This window comes from Triticum dicoccoides, chromosome 5A (genome assembly GCF_002162155.2).
Source record: "Triticum dicoccoides isolate Atlit2015 ecotype Zavitan chromosome 5A, WEW_v2.0, whole genome shotgun sequence".
NCBI classification, from domain to species: Eukaryota; Viridiplantae; Streptophyta; class Magnoliopsida; order Poales; family Poaceae; genus Triticum; species Triticum dicoccoides.
Window position 1 is genome coordinate 403,289,477 of NC_041388.1, and position 17,657 is coordinate 403,307,133.

The window sequence follows — 17,657 nt, forward strand, 5'->3', positions numbered from 1 at the left end:
AAATCTTAAGAGTAGAATATGGTTTGGCTCTTATAAAGAGTTTGTTGATTCATTTGATTCCTTCTAACTCTACATCCTCGGTTCCTCACACCGCCACTGCCTATACTGTTTTTGGGAAGTCATTCGTCGAGCACTCACTCCATTTCCAAGAGGAAAAACAAAAGGGTGGGAGACATTTTATTAACTACCCTATCACCCAGCTATCCATACACCCATCTCGCGGACACGTACGCACGACAAAAGCAGATCAGGTGAAAATCCTGGCTCCGGTATTCGCAGCCGGAAGATCGACCTCGCGGATCTCCGTCTTCAAGCCCTTCCCAGCCGCATTGGCCAACGGGTGGATGCCGTGCGCCGGGCCCGCTCATGTACGCCCGGTTCTCCCTCTCCTTCTGGAACGACACGCTGAACTTCTTCTCCACACCTGCACCCACTTAACAATCTCGGTGAACGAACCAAGAAACCCAAAAAGAAAACCATGGTGAACTCGGCGGGGCGCACTTACAGTCGGCGAGATCCTGCCGGAGCTGGTCCTCGCAGGTGAGCGCCATCATGATCTACGGGAAGCCGAGCAGGAGGGCGTCGCCTCGGTCGACCTGCCAGAAGTGGACGGTCTTGCCGTAGGTCCTGGTGACGACCTCGAGGTCCCGGCGCTCGACGACGCCGGGGACGCCGGGCATGAAGAGCACGCCGCCCTTGACCTCGAACTCGTGGGTGTGCCACCGCGGCTTCTCCTCGTCGGGCAGCGTGAGGAACAACTCCTCGATGACGATGTACTCAAGGCCGATGAGGCGCACGCCGGCCTCCAACCCGTCGAAGATGAGGCACTGCCGCACGTCCTCGTTGAGGTGCGCGCAGAAGTGGTGCGCCTCCACCTGCCGCGTCATGTCGTCCCCGTAGAAGTGGAAGGCGCAAAGGTGCTGGTGGATCTGGTTGATGGGGGCGAACCCCTGGATGGCCCGCGTCGCCGTCTCCAGCAGCGCCGTCCCCGTCTCCGTCGGCTTCCCCGGCACGTCCACGTCGTGGCACGAGGCCGCCATCTTCGATGTTGTGCGAGTTGTGTGTGTTGCGAATGCAATCGAGTATCCCCTTATTAGAGTCTGAAGCGAAATGGAGCTCTCCCGTGCGTTTGGATTCTGGACCGTCGGATCGAAATCTCCTCGCGATACAAGCCGTCGGATCTCGATCCAAATCGCTGTGGGTCGTCTGATATTTACCCGATCGTCCTGGGCCGTCGGATAAAATTTCAATGGCAACTAATTGTAAATATCTTACCTCCACCAGGGCATTCCGGTCATTTCGCGTCGTGGGGTATAAAAGGGGGGCGCTCCTGTGGTGGAGACCTAGCCGCCGCCTCCTCTCTCCCTCCCTCCCGCAGCCGCCTCCCTCCCTCCCTCCCGCGCGCCTCCTATCCTCCCACCCGCATCGCCGCCGCCGCCACCCACCTCCTCGAACCGCGATTGAACCCTAGCCGTCACTCCCCGCCAGCCATCCTCCCTGCCCGTCCGCCGCCGCCACGCCATCACCGCCGCCACGCCATCACCGCCACCTACCCGACGCGTTGTGGAGGAAGCGACCAGAGAGGGAGGGCGTCGCCGGCGTGTGCGCGTGCTTCCACGGGTTCTCGTCGCGGTCGCCGGAGCCGTGGTCAACCGCGTCGGGGAGGATGGGCGCCACATCGCGGTCGCCGAATCCGTTGGCTGCGAGTCCGGGCGCGTCGGATCCGGTGGCTGTTAGGAGGCAGCGCTCGGAGGAGGTCGGACGCAAGAGGCCAGCGCGCGGAAGAGGCCGGGGCATGGAGGCAGCGCACGGAGCTCAGTTGCGGCGACGAGCTGTGCTACTGCCTTGGCTACAACCTCGTAGGTGAGCTCGTCCTCTCCTCTGCTGCTTTGTTTTTATTAGTTTGCGGCTATGTTCATTTTCCATGGACTATAGAGTTCATAAAACGTCTATGGAGTACAAGCACGCAGCTCCAGCTCCTTTGATTTGCATCCATGCAGTACAAACACTCAATTCCTATGTTTAGTACACCAAACATGCACTTAGGTTCAGTAGTACTCCTAGGTTTTGTAAATGCTCCTAAATCCAGTTAGGTTCAGTAGTACTCCTAGGAGTAAATGGGCATCAAGAGAATGATTTTGGCATGTGTTTCAGTTAGGTTCAGTAATACTCCTAGATTTTGCATGGTGTTCAGTTAGATTCATTTATCCAATAGCACAAGCAAAGCATTTTCAGTCTAATCTGCTTCCGAAGGACATAATCTTTATCCTGTAGGCTAGATTGGGCTTAGAGCCATGTGGTAGCCAACTGCATGTTGGAAACAGGAGCAAGAATGGTCAACTTTATGCTTTGATCAACTATGGTGTTTGGTGTTTTGGTTTAGTCCTATGAACTTCTTATAGTATTTCTTCATATATGGGACATTAAGAAATGTATTAGCTGCACCTATATGCGCTCCCGCAAAACAAAACTGAACAATTCCTCTAATTTGGAATTTGTATTTGTTGTATTCTCTATCTGCTATGCAAGCTACACGCTGCAACAATTTGAGTTTTTTATTCTTTTGTACTCTCATGAACTCTGATGGTTGTATAGGGCAACTTTTTTCTTCACTCCATAATTCAGGATGAACCAGGTGTCTTGGTCATATGGTTTATTTCAGTCCACCTCAGGGAACAAAGTTGGTATCTTTTGTCTGAATTTACGGACATCTTATAGAATAAATTATGCCAGATTTGTTTCCTTCACTCCTCTTGTTATGCCAGATTTGTTTCCCTCACTCCTCTTGATTTGTTCCATTTCTTACAATCTACTCTGCTAGGTTCATCTCCAATGGCAAATCCATAGCTTTGTGCTAAAGGTTCAGGCAGATGGAAGCATTAGCAATTCCCTCGACGTAGCTCCCGATTGGGCCTGAACCACAACCAGCTAAGGTACCAAACTTTCTTTACAACCTCATTACTACTAGAGGACGTTTGCCTTTTTCTTACTACTAGAGTACTTTGTGATGACATTTCACTTTTATTTTTCAGGGGACATTTCTACAGATCGTTTCTATCTGATTTCATACATTTTCAGTTTTTGGAACACCCAGAATGGATATATTGAGTGTCCCTCTTGCTGCTAAACACAATACAGTTGAGATTATGTCCCTACTGAGCTAAGGTACCAAACTTTCTTTACAACCTCATTACTATAGAGGACGTTTGCCTTTTTCTTACTACTAGAGTACTTTGTGATGACATTTCACTTTTATTTTTCAGGGGACATTTCTACAGATCGTTTCTATCTGATTTCATACATTTTCAGTTTTTGGAACACCCAGAATGGATATATTGAGTGTCCCTCTTGCTGCTAAACACAATACAGTTGAGATTATGTCCCTACTGAGATTCTTAAAGAACATGGTACACCGGAATAGCTTCAGATCAAAGTGAGCTGCACATTTCAACACATGTGATTTCTAAAAATCCTATACCCCCAAATATAATTTTTTATTGGTCCAGTTTCATGATTTTGTATAAACCCGTCTTCAGCTATACAAAATAGCTTGGTGTGTGATGCAGCAAATTATGTGCTTGTGCTTGCAGGTAACTCAGCCGATGGACCTTCTTATCATGAAACACCATGGCAATCGAGCTGTCGTCCGTCCATCCCTCCCTCCTCGCGCCCGGAACCCTAGCTCGCGGCCATGGCGACCGTGCATGTCGCAGGCAGTGCAGGATCTTCAGCACTACAAGTTGTGATTTCTATCACATGTTTGTTTGATACACAAGGTCGATCGTCTATCACCTGTTCCTATTAGGCTTGAAATACAACAAAGAATATGCGATTAGTGCTTACTACTCTTGCATGTAAAAAGTTATGATTTCTTTTTTTCAAGCCCCTTTCTTTTCTCTGGATGCAGGTCCTTCCATCATGTACCCACCCACACATGCAAATGAATTCGTTTGGTGGTTATATCTTGAGTGGCATCTGAATACACAAGCGTGACTAATAGTAAGCGTGAGTGCTAGAGAAGTCCCCATTTAGCATGATGGAGAGCAGGATTGTCCCCATTTATATTTGGTTCACACAGTTGTAGCTTCCTTTTCCTACGGGTTGCAATGATATGGCTTGGTCGCGGCTTAGGTCAGACAGAGATGATCCAGTACTAATTAAGCATCATTGATAAATAACAAGAGGGGCATGTGAGGAGCTCTGTCTTGCTTGTAATAGCTAAACTATTGTTACCTACTTAATGAGATCCATCGTCGATCTGCTCTATTGACTAAATGTACCCTGCTTGCTTTGCTTTGACAAAATGGCCTGTACTGAACTTGGTCATCCTTGGCTACCCAGATGAGATGTCTATAAGGAGAACTATCCAGTCCATATCTGAATCTAGGAACTATGAACTATTATATCGATGATGTCGAGTTATGTCTACATAGCCTGCCTTGCTATGCTTCTATAAGCTCAATGTATCCTTTGTACTGTTCTTCTTCTTTGACTTATCTGCTCATTTTTAGATAAATTTTCATGTGAGTACCAATCATTGTTTTTAAGGCGTCGCTTAGGCGACGCCTAGGCGTCAGGGCGCCCCCAGGCTACAAGGCGTCGGCCTTGCCTTACGTGCATGCCTAAGGCGTCCGCCTTAGTCCATAGGGCGTCCAAGGCGTCCGCCTAGGCAAATGAAGACGCCTTAGACAGGGCAGGGAGTTCAGGCGGGAAACAGAGCTCTGGGCGGGAAACAGAGTCTAGGCGCCAACAGTTACTAGCAGGGGGAGAGAGAGCCCTAACCAGTTTCAGTTTTCCCCCAACCCCACCTCTGGCGGCTGGATCTGAGCTTCTCCAGCAACTTCTCCCCCTCCTCTCCGGCTGCTTCTCCCCCTCCTCTCCAGCAGATCCGCCTCCCCCTCCTCTCCAGCAGATCCTCCTCCCCCTCCTCTCCAGGACAGCAGGCAGCAGCAAGCAACCATCACCTACCTCTCCTGCAGTTGCCTACCAAATTCTGCTCAATTCTACTACTTAGAACTCTCTAAGGCGTCGCCTTGCCTTGTGCCTTAGCGCTTAGGCAGTGAGGCGCCCCCCCAGCGCCTTGCCTCGCCTTACCGCCTTAAAAACATAGGTACCAATGTTATAAACCAGAATTCTCTTTCTAAGGATGCTTATGTCAGAACGGTTCATCATATTTGTCAATATATTCTATACAATATGTTATGCAGTCTAAAACCCATCTTAAATTTCATATCTTATGAATAGATAATAATTTGCAGTATGACACTGTACTGAACTAATATCATTGCTTTTTTTCATATTTACAATGCTCCTATGACTGTTCTGTAAAAAAAATGCTCCTATGACTGTTCTGTAAAAAAAATGCTCCTATGACTGTATTACCCAATTGGATATAATTGTACCCGGCAGCGGCGCTGCCGGGTGCGGCAAGCCGCATTTCCTACTGTTAAATTGATTGACTGGTGTGCATATGATTTCAAGGTATCACTTTCAAGGTAGGAGACTGATATGAACTGCCAATGTAATTTCTTTTTATTTGTGATTCTTGCTGTTTAATTGATTGAGTGGTGTGCATATGATTTCTAATATATGAATTCCTTCGTCTTGTGTATTGAATATAGGATTTAGCTACAGATAATCATTAATCAACTAATGTAATTTCTTTGCCAAGTTGTAGTTAGAGTTAAATGTGCCACTGGTTATTTTATATCCTTTATTTATTCTTATTCTTCTAAATGAAATAGGAGATTTGTTGGTGCTCCATTAACTAAATATCACTGACAAAATGTTGTTCTCATTTCAGTTGAGAGAAAAGTTGCATACTTTGTGAACCAATTGGAGATTCATGTTGTTTCCCTGGATATTGTGTAGTTAGAGTTGATGTCACTGGTTATTTTATATCATTTGTTACTATTCTTTAATCGCCAAATCATATAGGAGATTTTGTTGGTGCCCAATTAACCAAATGTTACTGACAAAACTGAAAAAATGTTGTTCTTATTTCAGTTTGAGCGCAAATTGCATGCTCTATAAACTAACGGGAGATTTCTGTTGTTACCAGAATATTGTAGGAAGGGTGGACTATGAAGGGAAACACTGGTGTTCTAAGATAGATGTTCTGTGTTTGAGATCTTGCCTTGGTAGCTGGATGCCTTGGTGCAAGACATTCAAGTTTAGATTGATCCCCTGTACCCATGAGTTCACTTCTCATGTAGAGCTAATAGTCCTGTTATTTTTCTATACACTATGGCAGAGTAGAGATATATTGTGTATGCCAACATGTATGTAAGAGTAATAGTAATATGATACTTCTGATTGTAGATCCAAGGTTTTAAACCGACAAAAAATGCTATCAGTTCTCATATCAAATTTTTATGCCAGATGTGCATGCTCAAAGATTTTGGTCGGCAACTTATAGTGTGTATCAAAGGATTCTGAAAAAAAATAAGGTTGAGTTGTTATCGGACATTGGACCTTCATATCTTTTGCATGAAATTTTATTTATTACTTGAGCTCTGTATTTTTCCTGTGCATATCTTTGTGCTAAAAAAATGCATTTCTGTTAAATAGTAATTCCTAACTAATTGTTTCTGATAAACAACGATGCCTTCCTTACACAGGTTGTTTGATGTGTTCGTGCTCATCGGCGGGACGGTGCAAGGCGCAACTCCGACGCGGTTCCTCGCCGGTTGGACGGCGTTCAGGCGCAACCCCGGCGCGCACTGAGTACTGCCTCGGCTACAGCCTCCCTCGGTGAGGTCCATCTTCCTCCCGCTCCTCTGCTTCGGCTACTGTATGGGACATGGCCATGGCTATATTGATGTGGTGCTTGTCTGGTTGATGCTCTATGCCCTACTCATGCATCGGTTCCTACTTGAGCTCTATACTTGTGGATCCATGCCATTTTAGGGTTTGCAGGCTGCTGTTCATGTTTAGTTGCTATCATAGGAGCTAATGTGATGCTCTGGTTTACATGTCGATTCCCTGGTCCTATAGCTATGCTCCTGGATTTGCTATATTGATCAGTGGCGTTCGTGCTAGGGCGATGATGATTAATCGTGGCTGAAATAAGTGTGCTTTGAGCAATCGTGGCACCTGTGCGTATCAGGTTGGATCCTCCCTCTTGTCTCTAGAATCCTTTTTGATCCTGTGATACTTGTTGTTGTCCTTGGATGGTCATTCTTGTTGAGTGATAACCAGGGCAGCTCCACTGTATGAACAGATTGATCTGGTGATGAGAGATGACGGGGGTAGGTTATATGATCGAGGAAAGGTGAATCTGAGCCCGCTATGCATCCCCTTGTTAGAGTCTGAACCGAAATGGAGCTCTCCCGTGCGTTTCCCCTTGTTAGAGTCTGAACCGAAATGGAGCTCTCCCGTGCGTTTGGATTCTGGACCGTCGGATCGAAATCTCCTCGCGATACAGGCCGTCGGATCTCGATCCAAATCGTTGTGGGTCGTTGGATATTTACCGATCAACTTCGGCCGTCGGATAAAATTCCAATGGCAACAGAATGTAAATACCGTGCCCCCACCAGGGCATCTGGGTCATTTTGCTTGGGGGGGGGGGGGTATAAAATGACCGCGGCTTCCTGCGACGAAAACCTAGCTGCCGCCTCCTCTCTCACTCACTCTTGCAGCTGCCTTCCTCCCTCCCACGCAGGTGGTTCCCATGGCGATGGCGGCTATGCAATGAACCCTGAACCATTTTTTATTTGTATTTAAAGGTGTTGCTTATTTATGCTCAAGTGGTGTTCGTGCTAGGGCGATGATGATTACCTTGGCTGGAATTAGTGTGCCTTTGAGCAATCGAGGCACCACTGGGTATCAAGTTGGATCCTCCCTCTTGTCTCTAGAATCCTTTTTGATCCTGTGATACTGGTTGTTGTCCTTGGATGGTCATTCTTGTTGAGTGATAACCAGGGCAGCTCTACTGTATAAACAGATCGATCTGGTGATAAGAGATGATGGGGGTAGGTTATATGATCGAGAAAAGGCAAATCTGAGCCCACTATGCAATAAAAACTGCAGCTACCTCCCCTAGTGTGTGTAATATTGAAGGAAAAAAAGAACTTTTCATGTCTTGCTATTTTAAAATTCCAAAAGGTTCATTCTTCCTTTGCTGGTTATTTAACCATGTTTTTTGTTTTGCTTTGGTTCTGGTTGAGATACTAAAGGTTGTTTATATATGAAAAGAACAGACACTTATAGCTTTGTATGCCTCAACTGTAGCTCAGGATCCAGTGTTGTAGTGCTTTGCCTAATTAAAAAAAAACTCTAATCAATAATAGTCCTTCTTTCCTTATGTTGGGCTGTGTCTTATCTGTATTTCAGTGTGTGTGTGTGTGTGCGCGCTTATGGCCCATGTGGCCCATGTGGCCCATGTGGCCCATGTAACCCTGCAGCCTATATATGTGCTGCCCCCTTGTACAGGAAACCCTAACTCCAATAGAATACAATACCAGGCCATCTTTCTATCCCAGCCGCCACCCCTCTCTCCCCTGATTCTACATGGTGTCAGAGCTTGGGTTCCCAATCCCAGCAGTGGTGATGGTGGTTGGCTGGTTGTGCTTGCTGGCGATTGTCTGAGAGGAGAAGGCTTGTGTGGAAGAAGGAGAGGTGGAATCCCAGATCTGAGGGGAGGAGGTAGTAGAGAGGTGAAAGTGGGGAGCAGTGGTTGCTGGAGGTTGCTAGTGGTGTGATTCAAGATTGGAAAGATGGGGAACAACCAGGGGTTGGTAAAGGCGTTGGAGAAGCTAGCTGAGCTCATCACTGTCAAGGCAGAGGGTGTGGCTTCCCCAGGTGCGCTTGTTCCTCAGCCTGAGGTGATACAGAAAATAGAACTGATGCCAAATGAAATCAAGATGGAAGGGGTCACAAACTACCTAAGCTGGTCCAGAAGGGCATTGCTAATATTGAGGACAAAGGGGCTGGAAGGCTATGTCAGAGGGGAAGTAGATGAACCGGCGAACAGGGCAAGTGAAGAGTGGAAGAAGTGGAGTGTCATTGACTCTCTGGTGGTGGCATGGCTGCTGAACTCCTTGACCCCATCCATTGCAGCAGCCGTGGAGACTCTTCCCCATGCAGCAGAGGTATGGAAAACCCTGGAAACATTGTACTCCGGGAAAGGGAACATAATGCTTATGGCGCAGATTGAGGATAGAGTAAATGAGCTAAAACAAGGGGATAAGTCGGTGATGGAGTATGTAGCAGAATTGCAGCATTTATGGGCTGACTTAGACCACTATGATCCACTGGAGTTACCACATTCAGAATGTATAGTTGCTACTAAGAAGTGGGTAGAGCATAGGAGAGTGATGAAATTCTTGAAGGGACTTAGCTCAGAATTTGAAGGAAGGCGTGCTGGGTTGTTTCATCAGCCAAAGCTCCCCTCGCTTGAGGAGGCAGTTGCAGCAATGGCACAGGAGGAGGTCAGGTTGAAGTTGACCACGACTGGAGAAGCGAATGCATCTCGCTCATCATTTACTGTGTCTGAATGGAAGGAGACAAGAGAGTGCTTCAACTGTGGAGAGAAAGGTCACATAAGCATCAATTGCACAGCACAACACAGAGAAATACGTGGTAGGGGAAGAGGTTACAGCCGAGGTGGATACTGGGGAGTTAGAGGCAGAGGTAACTCGAGGGGTTCGAATTATTCCAGTGGCTTCAAAGCAAACTTGGCTAACTTGGCAACGCAAGAAGAAGGGACGTCAACAACCTCTCAAGGGGAGTCGAAGAGTAGAAGCCAGGAGGACAACACCTTCGGGAACTTTGCCCACTTTGTCTACATAGGGGAAGGTAACTTTGCAAATGCATCTATATCCACACATGATTTCCTTCCAGATTGGATATTAGATTCTGGAGCATCCAAGCATGTTGCGGGTACCTCAACTGAGTTTGAATCATATACTCAGTACCCAATTACACATTGTGAAACAATACAAACTGCTGATGGCACCTCACAACCGATTAAAGGAGTTGGATCAGTTCAATGTACACCCACTATTAAATTATCTGATGTATTACATGTTCCAGCTTTTCCTGTGAACTTGCTTTCTCTAAGTGCTTTGATTGATCAGATAGATTGCCGAATAACTCTTGATAAGAAAATATGTTTGATTCAGGAGAGGATGACTGGAAGGAAACTTGGGACAGGAACCAGGCGTAGTGGATTGTGGTATATGGATTGTGATGTGTCTAGGTCTGGTGCTAGTCCTATTTTGGCTGTACTAGTTGGAGTAAGTGAGACAATGGCGATGATCCATCACTGTCGCATGGGGCATATGGCTTTTGATAAGATGAGTAAGATGTTTCCTGATGTAATGCGTGGAGTAGACAAGAGTAAGCTTGTGTGTGATGCATGTGAATATGCAAAGCACACAAGAATCTCATATTTGAGTAAGGGGCTAAGGAGTATATCCCCGTTTATGCTGATTCACTCTGATGTGTGGACATGTCCTGTTGTTTCTGTTAGTGGAATGAAATATTTTGTGACATTTATAGACTGCCACACTCGCATGACTTGGGTGTACCTCATGCGACATAAAGATGAGGTATTCCAATGTTTTCAGGAGTTTTATGCCTATGTGCGAAACCAATTCAATGTGCAGGTGCAGGTGATCAGATCTGACAATGGAACTGAATATGTAAACAAGCAATTTGGAGGTTTCCTGTCAGCACAAGGCATAATGCACCAAACATCATGTCCAGATACCCCTGCTCAGAATGGTGTTGCAGAAAGGAAAAACCGACACATTTTAGAAGTGGCTCGATCACTTATGTTCACCATGAATGTGCCAAAATTCTTGTGGAGTGAAGCTGTCATGACTGCAACGTTCCTGATCAACCGGATGCCTTCAAAAATGCTTGATATGAAGTCCCCATGTGAGATGCTATTTGGGGAGAACAAATTCTCAGTTCCTCCGAAGTTATTTGGGTGCACCTGCTTCGTTAGAGATCACAGACCAGCAGTGGGAAAGCTGGATCCACGAGCTGTAAAATGCATATTTGTTGGATATCCTGCAGGGCAGCGAGGCTATAAGTGTTGGAGTCCTGCTGAAAGGCGCACATTTGTAAGTATGGATGTCACCTTTCGAGAATCTGAGCCTTTCTATGGTGAGAAGACAGATCTCAGCACTTTATTCGAAGAACTTGACCACTCACAATCTATGCAGGGTGGTCAAGAGGGGGAGTGCAACTTGAGTGGTGAGTGCAGCACCAATGGCGACAAGGAGTAGCCAATACCAACCCCGAAAATAGTGGGATCCTTCATTCCAGTTGTAGTTGATGGGGCTGAACAGCAGAGGTGGCAGAGACCAAATGAGGAAAGGAATCCTCAGGTGTATACAAGAAGGAAGAGAGGTGTGGAGGAACAAGTGCATGAGGAGCAGTCAAAAGAAACTATGGAACAGGGGGAGCAGTCAGAAGAAACTCAAGCGACAGGAAGCTCATCTGAAGTGGAGTCATATGAAAATTCAAGTACTATAGAAGCATCACCTAACCTGCCAATTGCTCTCAAGAAGGAAGTAGCAAGGAAAACTTTGAGCAAGGGCAATCTTGAGCATGACATCAGTAATTATGTCACCTATGAAGCCCTATCACCTTCATTTAGAGCATTTGTCGCATCACTTCAAGCCGTGATTGTTCCTAAAGACTGGAAAGAAGCAAGACAAGATCCAAAGTGGTGTGAAGCCATGAGGGAAGAGTTGGAGGCCCTGAGAAAGAACAAAACATGGGAGCTAGCAAATCTTCCATATGGGAAGAAGGCAGTCAGTTGTAAGTGGATCTTCACAGTGAAGCAGAATCCTAAGGGTAAGGTTGAGCGTTACAAGGCAAGACTGGTAGCCAGAGGGTACAGCCAAACGTATGGTATTGATTATGACGAAACATTCGCCCCAGTTGCAAAGATGAATACAGTGAGGATTCTAATCTCATGTGCAGCTAACTTTGGATGGCCACTACACCAACTTGATGTAAAAAATGCCTTTTTACATGGAGATCTACAAGAGGAAGTCTACATGGAAATTCCTCCTGGACTTTCTACACCTGGGACTGTTGGGAAGGTTTGTAGATTGAGAAAATCTCTCTATGGTTTGAAGCAATCGCCAAGGGCTTGGTTTGACCGGTTCAGGCAAGCAGTTTGCAGTATGGAGTATAAACAATGCAATGGAGATCACATTGTTTTCTATAAACATTCCAAGCAACAGATTACTATTCTTGCAGTATATGTGGATGACATCATAATAACGGGAGACAATGAAGAGGAGATTGGAAGACTAAAGAAATGCCTAGGCAAAGCATTTGAAGTTAAGGATCTTGGTCAGCTAAAATATTTCCTGGGTATCGAAGTTGCAAGATCAAAGAGGGGAATAGCCCTGTCTCAGCGGAAGTATACCTTAGAGCTCCTAAGTGATATGGGAATGCTTGGATGTAGAGCAGCCCCAACTCCCATTGAACAAAATCACAAATTGACAGCACAGATGGGTGAACAAGTTAACAAAGCAAAATATCAACAATTGGTTGGCAAACTTCTGTACTTGTGTCACACTAGACCAGATATTACATATGCAGTAAGTGTAGTAAGTAGATATATGCATGACCCCAGAAGTGGAAACCTTGATGCAGTCTATAGAATCATGAGGTATCTAAAGGGCAGCCCTGGTATGGGACTCTGGTTCAAGAGTAATGGCCATTTGAATGTTGACGGTTATAGCGATGCTGATTGGGCTAGCTGTCTTGATGATAGACGATCAACCTCTGGCTATTGTGTGTTTGTTGGTGGAAATTTGGTATCATGGAGAAGCAAAAAACAACCGGTGGTGTCAAAATCAACTGCAGAAGCTGAGTATAGGGCAATGTCTCAAGGGCTGAGTGAGATGTTATGGGTAAGAGGCCTTCTGCTTGAGCTGAAAGTGCTCAGACAAGATCCTCTGAATGTGTGGTGTGACAACAAATCTGCAATCAGCATTGCTAATAATCCAGTGCAACATGACAGAACAAAACATGTGGAGATAGACAGATTCTTTATCAAAGAGAAACTGGATGCAGGAATCATCAAGATAACTCATGTGAGCTCTGGACAACAAGTCGCCGATTGTTTGACAAAAGGTTTGGGAACCAGGGAGAACAATCTTGCTTGTGACAAGATGGGCATGATAGATATCTATCATCCCTCTTGAGGGGGAGTGTTGGGCTGTGTCTTATCTGTATTTCAGTGTGTGTGTGTGCGCGCGCGCTTATGGCCCATGTGACCCATGTGGCCCATGTGGCCCATGTAACCCTGCAGCCTATATATGTGCTGCCCCCTTGTACAGAAAACCCTAACTCCAATAGAATACAATACCAGGCCATCTTTCCATCCCAGCCGCCACCCCTCTCTCCCCTGATTCTACACCTTATGATTTGAACTCTGAGAGGGCCATTGATTCTTGATCTTAAGGTGACCCCATTTTTCTATGCCTCATGCTCATGCTGCTCTATGTTCCTTTTTTAAAAAAATTGCTTGCATTTTGGGTTGGTTTTCTGCTCTATGTTCCCTTTTAGCGTTTCTTTCCGTTGTTGCTGCACTCCCTTTTCTGTATACTACATGATCTTTTTGTATCTCATTCTGCCGCTTCTTGGTTATTAGATGCTTTGAGTTTGAGTGGCTTGAAGATACAGATTACACAATGTTCCGTTCTATCATATGCCATCTTGATATGGATACAATGTTAGCTTTTGATATGAGCTAGAATTATGTTGCCCCACCAGCCTGAAAATGTGATAAATAAAAGCCTACAATGCTCGTTTATTTGTATTTACAGGCTTCGTTGTGCAGATAATTTACTCTTTGTTCCATAGGATCACATTTGGTAGTGGCGTGACCTGAACCTTGATGCTTTCTTCTTGCTGCTGCTGCTGTATTCTGTAATGGAACTGTTAGATAAGGTAGTTAGTCTAGCCGTAGGTCTTAGTAGTGCAGATTCATTTTATTTTCTAGGGTGTGCAGAACAAAATCAGGAGATGGTAGTAACTGGCAGCTACTTCTGAGTACAAATTTTGCTTTTCTGGATTATCATATTCCTTTTGTTTCTCATAATGAAGCCGCCGGGCAGTGCTCCAATATTGTATTACTGGGCAGTGTTGGGCAATGCACGCCGTTGCCACCAGTTGCGCCTTGCGCGGCCGAGGGGCGCCAGCCGTAGGTGCTCGATGCGGCGCTCCCCTGTCACTCCTTCTGCGACCGCTGTAGGTGTTCCCCGGTCGTTCTTCCTCCTCCATTGGCAGGAGGGGCTCGGCTGCAGTTCTGCTACAGTTCTGCCGCAGGTGTTCTCTCTCTCTCTCTCTCTCTCTCTCTCTCTCTGTGTGCTCCACCCATCATCGTGGAATTGCAGGTCGTTCATTAACACTATTTGATATCTGAGAACTAGAAATGCTGAAATCTGAAAACTGGAATCTCCAGTTAACTGAATTTTTGAACATTTAATCTTGTCTAACTATTTGTGAGGTTTATTGGGGTTTCCAGTAGATAAAACCTAACCCTATGTATTTATAAATGGAGCAGAACTGTATTTATAGAACTTCAGAGAATATATTGTTGTCTTCTTCATATTCTTTTATTACTGGAGCCACCATACAAAACTCTCTAGAGCAGAACTCTATTTCAACTATAAATGACAGGAACAAAACTTTTATATATTTTCTGTGTGTGTAGATGCTTAAGCTTAAGCTTCTGTTATTTGCTTCGGTTAGAGATTAAAGAAGACTGAAATTGAGTCGATGGTGTATATACTTGATATATATAAATGGTCAAAATACGGAAGTGCTTTTATGAAAGTCAAATATGCAGTTGTCTTCCTGTTTGAATCTTCATTGTTGATTCCAAGTTTGCTGCTTCCCAAAAAGTGGAGATTTGTAGTACGGACAGAACTTCAACCTATTCAACATAGATCTTAAACTGAACAGACAATAGTATAATATTTTTTATTTACGGCCTTAGAATTGTATTGCCACAAAAAACAGATTTGGAATCTCAAAGAAAGCAGGTTCTTATGCTACATAATTGTTTCCTCTACTTATAGTTAACCTCTCTATTTTGTCGTCTCTAACAGCCAAGATGAGTGCTCTACGCTTACGGCTCATGCTAACTGAACTGGTGATGTTTCTTTCTTCACCTCGATTGACGCCACATGTTCCCCCTGGTGAGTCTTGACACCATGTTTATACAATTAAGATCGCCCTCTGGTTGCTTGAACACATTTGATTTATTGCAAATTTTGGTACACTATTTTGATAGGAGTGTTCTTTGCTTACTGTTCACACTTACTAGGTGTTTTCAGAACGTTTGTTAGAGCATAGTTCATGTATCTGGTACCTTAGCATTGTTAGCTTTTAAACTTGTTTTATGTCCATCACCCAGACATCATCTTATGTTCTTCTCAATTTGTGTGCGCAAAAGTTGCAATTCCATGTTCTAGGCTTAGCTCACCAGATAACATGTAGGGAGTTCAATTTTATTTGTAATATAATGGTGGAATCATATATCTCTAAGGTGCAGTTATTAGTCAAGTGTCAGTAACTTGCTGGTAGTTCTATTATGTCATGAACTAAAATGTTAAGGAGATTTCTTCCGTTTTATGAATTAACGATGCGGCCAACTGTTGTGAAGTCTCAAAAATGAGAAATGGTTGTCCATCAGTTGGGCTCTTGATTTTCTGCTTGGTTTTGTGAAATACATTTTGATTAGGGTTAAGGTTGGCCTTTGGTCTCAGGTTGCCGCGTCGTCCTCGTCTTCGGCTTGCAAGGGACTGGATCTGGTGTGATTGATTCTTCCTCTCACAAGGTGGGTACATCCTCTGTTTCGATTTCTTCCACGAGTTTTGGTTTGCCTTACCGGATTGCTTCGCGTCTATACACGATTATACCCAAAGCTCACTTTCCTTTCTTAACTCATCTGGGGTGGCTCTTGGATCCATCTGTCCTGTTTAGGTTATGATGGCCGACAAACAGCTCCAAGTTCACGGGTCGCCAGGCTCGCCGAGTGACGCTGGCTCCAATGGTGGTCTGTGAGCACTTGCCCAGGTCAATTGATATTTGTGGTGGCCCTTCTCTGTTTTTACTTGGAAAAATTTAGTCCGTATGTGCCTCAGTGATTTTTAAAATCAAAGGAAATGCTCTGTGCAGAAAAATACATATCTAATCTAGGGGGTATATGTAATAGCAGTAGATAAATAATAATGTTTAGATTCAGGCAGTATACTACAATCTGCCTTCTGGAGAGGGGTCTATGCTTGCTAAGTTCTTTGTACGGTGCCTTCAGGGAGGCTGTGTGGTGCCGACGGCGAGGTCTTCATAATGGCATCAAGTCACCCTTGCCATATGAGTACATTTTGATGCTTCAAATCTGAACCTATGTAGCTTGTGAACTAATGCCTCCCTGAGTGTGTGTGTGTGTGTGTGTGCACGCGCGCTATGTTAAATCAAACTTCTTCAGACTACTGTGAAGTAATGCCACTTGTCATATTGACCAAATTTCATTGCTTGATGGCCATTTAGAGAGGCCATTTAGAGTTGTCAAAAATCTGGGACTGTGAAGTCTATTTACACTGTCAAAAATCTCGGACTGTTTTCAGAGTTGCTACAACAATGGAATTTTCAGTTTGACAAAACAGTTTAAACTGAAAATCTGGGACTTCACATTTGCTACAACAGATTTGTCAAAATTTCAGTTTACACTGTTAGTTTGACAAAAACTGTCCAAACTGAAAATTCAGTTATAATGGTGTAGGCATTGTTAATCTTTGGCGATAATTGTAGATGTTGTGAAGTGATTTAGATGTCTGCTTTGCTGTGCATACTGGCATCAAATAATTCCAACTTAATTCAGTAGAAAATTGGTAACTCATGTAGGTTGGCATCAAATTATTGCCAGTAATACATTTATTGGCAATCAGTACATGGTCAGTGACTGAATTAAGTTGTAATCCTTTTGCTGAATTGGCCCCTGTATTACTGTAGTAAGCTGCTCTGGAACGTTGTAATCTTTTTGCTGTATGGCAGATTTCTATTGGCTTGATCAAACTTTGGCTGCAATACGGTAGTAGGTAGAGAAGTAGGTTTTTGCCCTGAAGTTATATTATCTATTTACAAGTCTCTCATGAAGGAGTACCACTCTATATGGATTTTTTGTGTTTATGTTTTTTTATACTTGAAATGCTTCGATAGTTGTATATAGATATATCCGGCAGCTTGCTGCCGGGGTGCTGCAAGCCGCATTTCCTATCTAGTGGTGGAGAGGAGAGGTGCGGCGTCAGCTGTTTTTAAGGCGTGCGCGTGTCCGTGACAGTCCGCCTACGTGTCGAGAAGCGGCCACGAGACTGCGGATGAGGGGACACGCATGAGAGAAGCTGCTAGTTCGTCCTGGACGAGGACAGTAGAGCCGTGTACGCACGATGCATGGCACGTGGAGCGGTGACACGAGACGCAGCACAACGATGGAGCATGTAACTGCAGTGCTCTCCAGGGACTAGCATGTCACGCATCACACGCACCGTGCAAAGTGTAGGTTTCCTATCAGGCTATCACCAAAATACGCCACTTTCTCCATAAATCAATGTCATCTGAGGTGCTGTTTAATAGTAGTGGATCACAACGGCAGCAGATGAATACAACCCCTTACA

At 44.9% G+C, this 17,657-nt stretch overlaps 2 long non-coding RNA genes and 1 pseudogene across 2 annotated transcripts; 2 read left to right on the top strand and 1 right to left on the bottom strand.

The window, feature by feature from the left end:
- Window positions 1–247: 247 nt before the first annotated feature.
- On the bottom strand, window positions 248–1,040 carry LOC119297434 (annotated as a pseudogene).
- A 319-nt stretch (window positions 1,041–1,359) lies between these two features.
- LOC119301835 lies at window positions 1,360–6,321 on the top strand. Its single transcript, XR_005147197.1, has 8 exons — window positions 1,360–1,863; window positions 2,822–2,933; window positions 3,033–3,165; window positions 3,264–3,433; window positions 3,591–3,776; window positions 3,908–4,527; window positions 5,111–5,495; window positions 6,062–6,321. It is a non-coding gene; the product is annotated as an uncharacterized LOC119301835 (long non-coding RNA).
- A 7,396-nt stretch (window positions 6,322–13,717) lies between these two features.
- Window positions 13,718–16,342, top strand: LOC119301837. Its single transcript, XR_005147198.1, has 4 exons — window positions 13,718–14,304; window positions 15,090–15,179; window positions 15,750–15,820; window positions 15,967–16,342. It is a non-coding gene; the product is annotated as an uncharacterized LOC119301837 (long non-coding RNA).
- The last annotated feature ends 1,315 nt before the right edge of the window (window positions 16,343–17,657 follow it).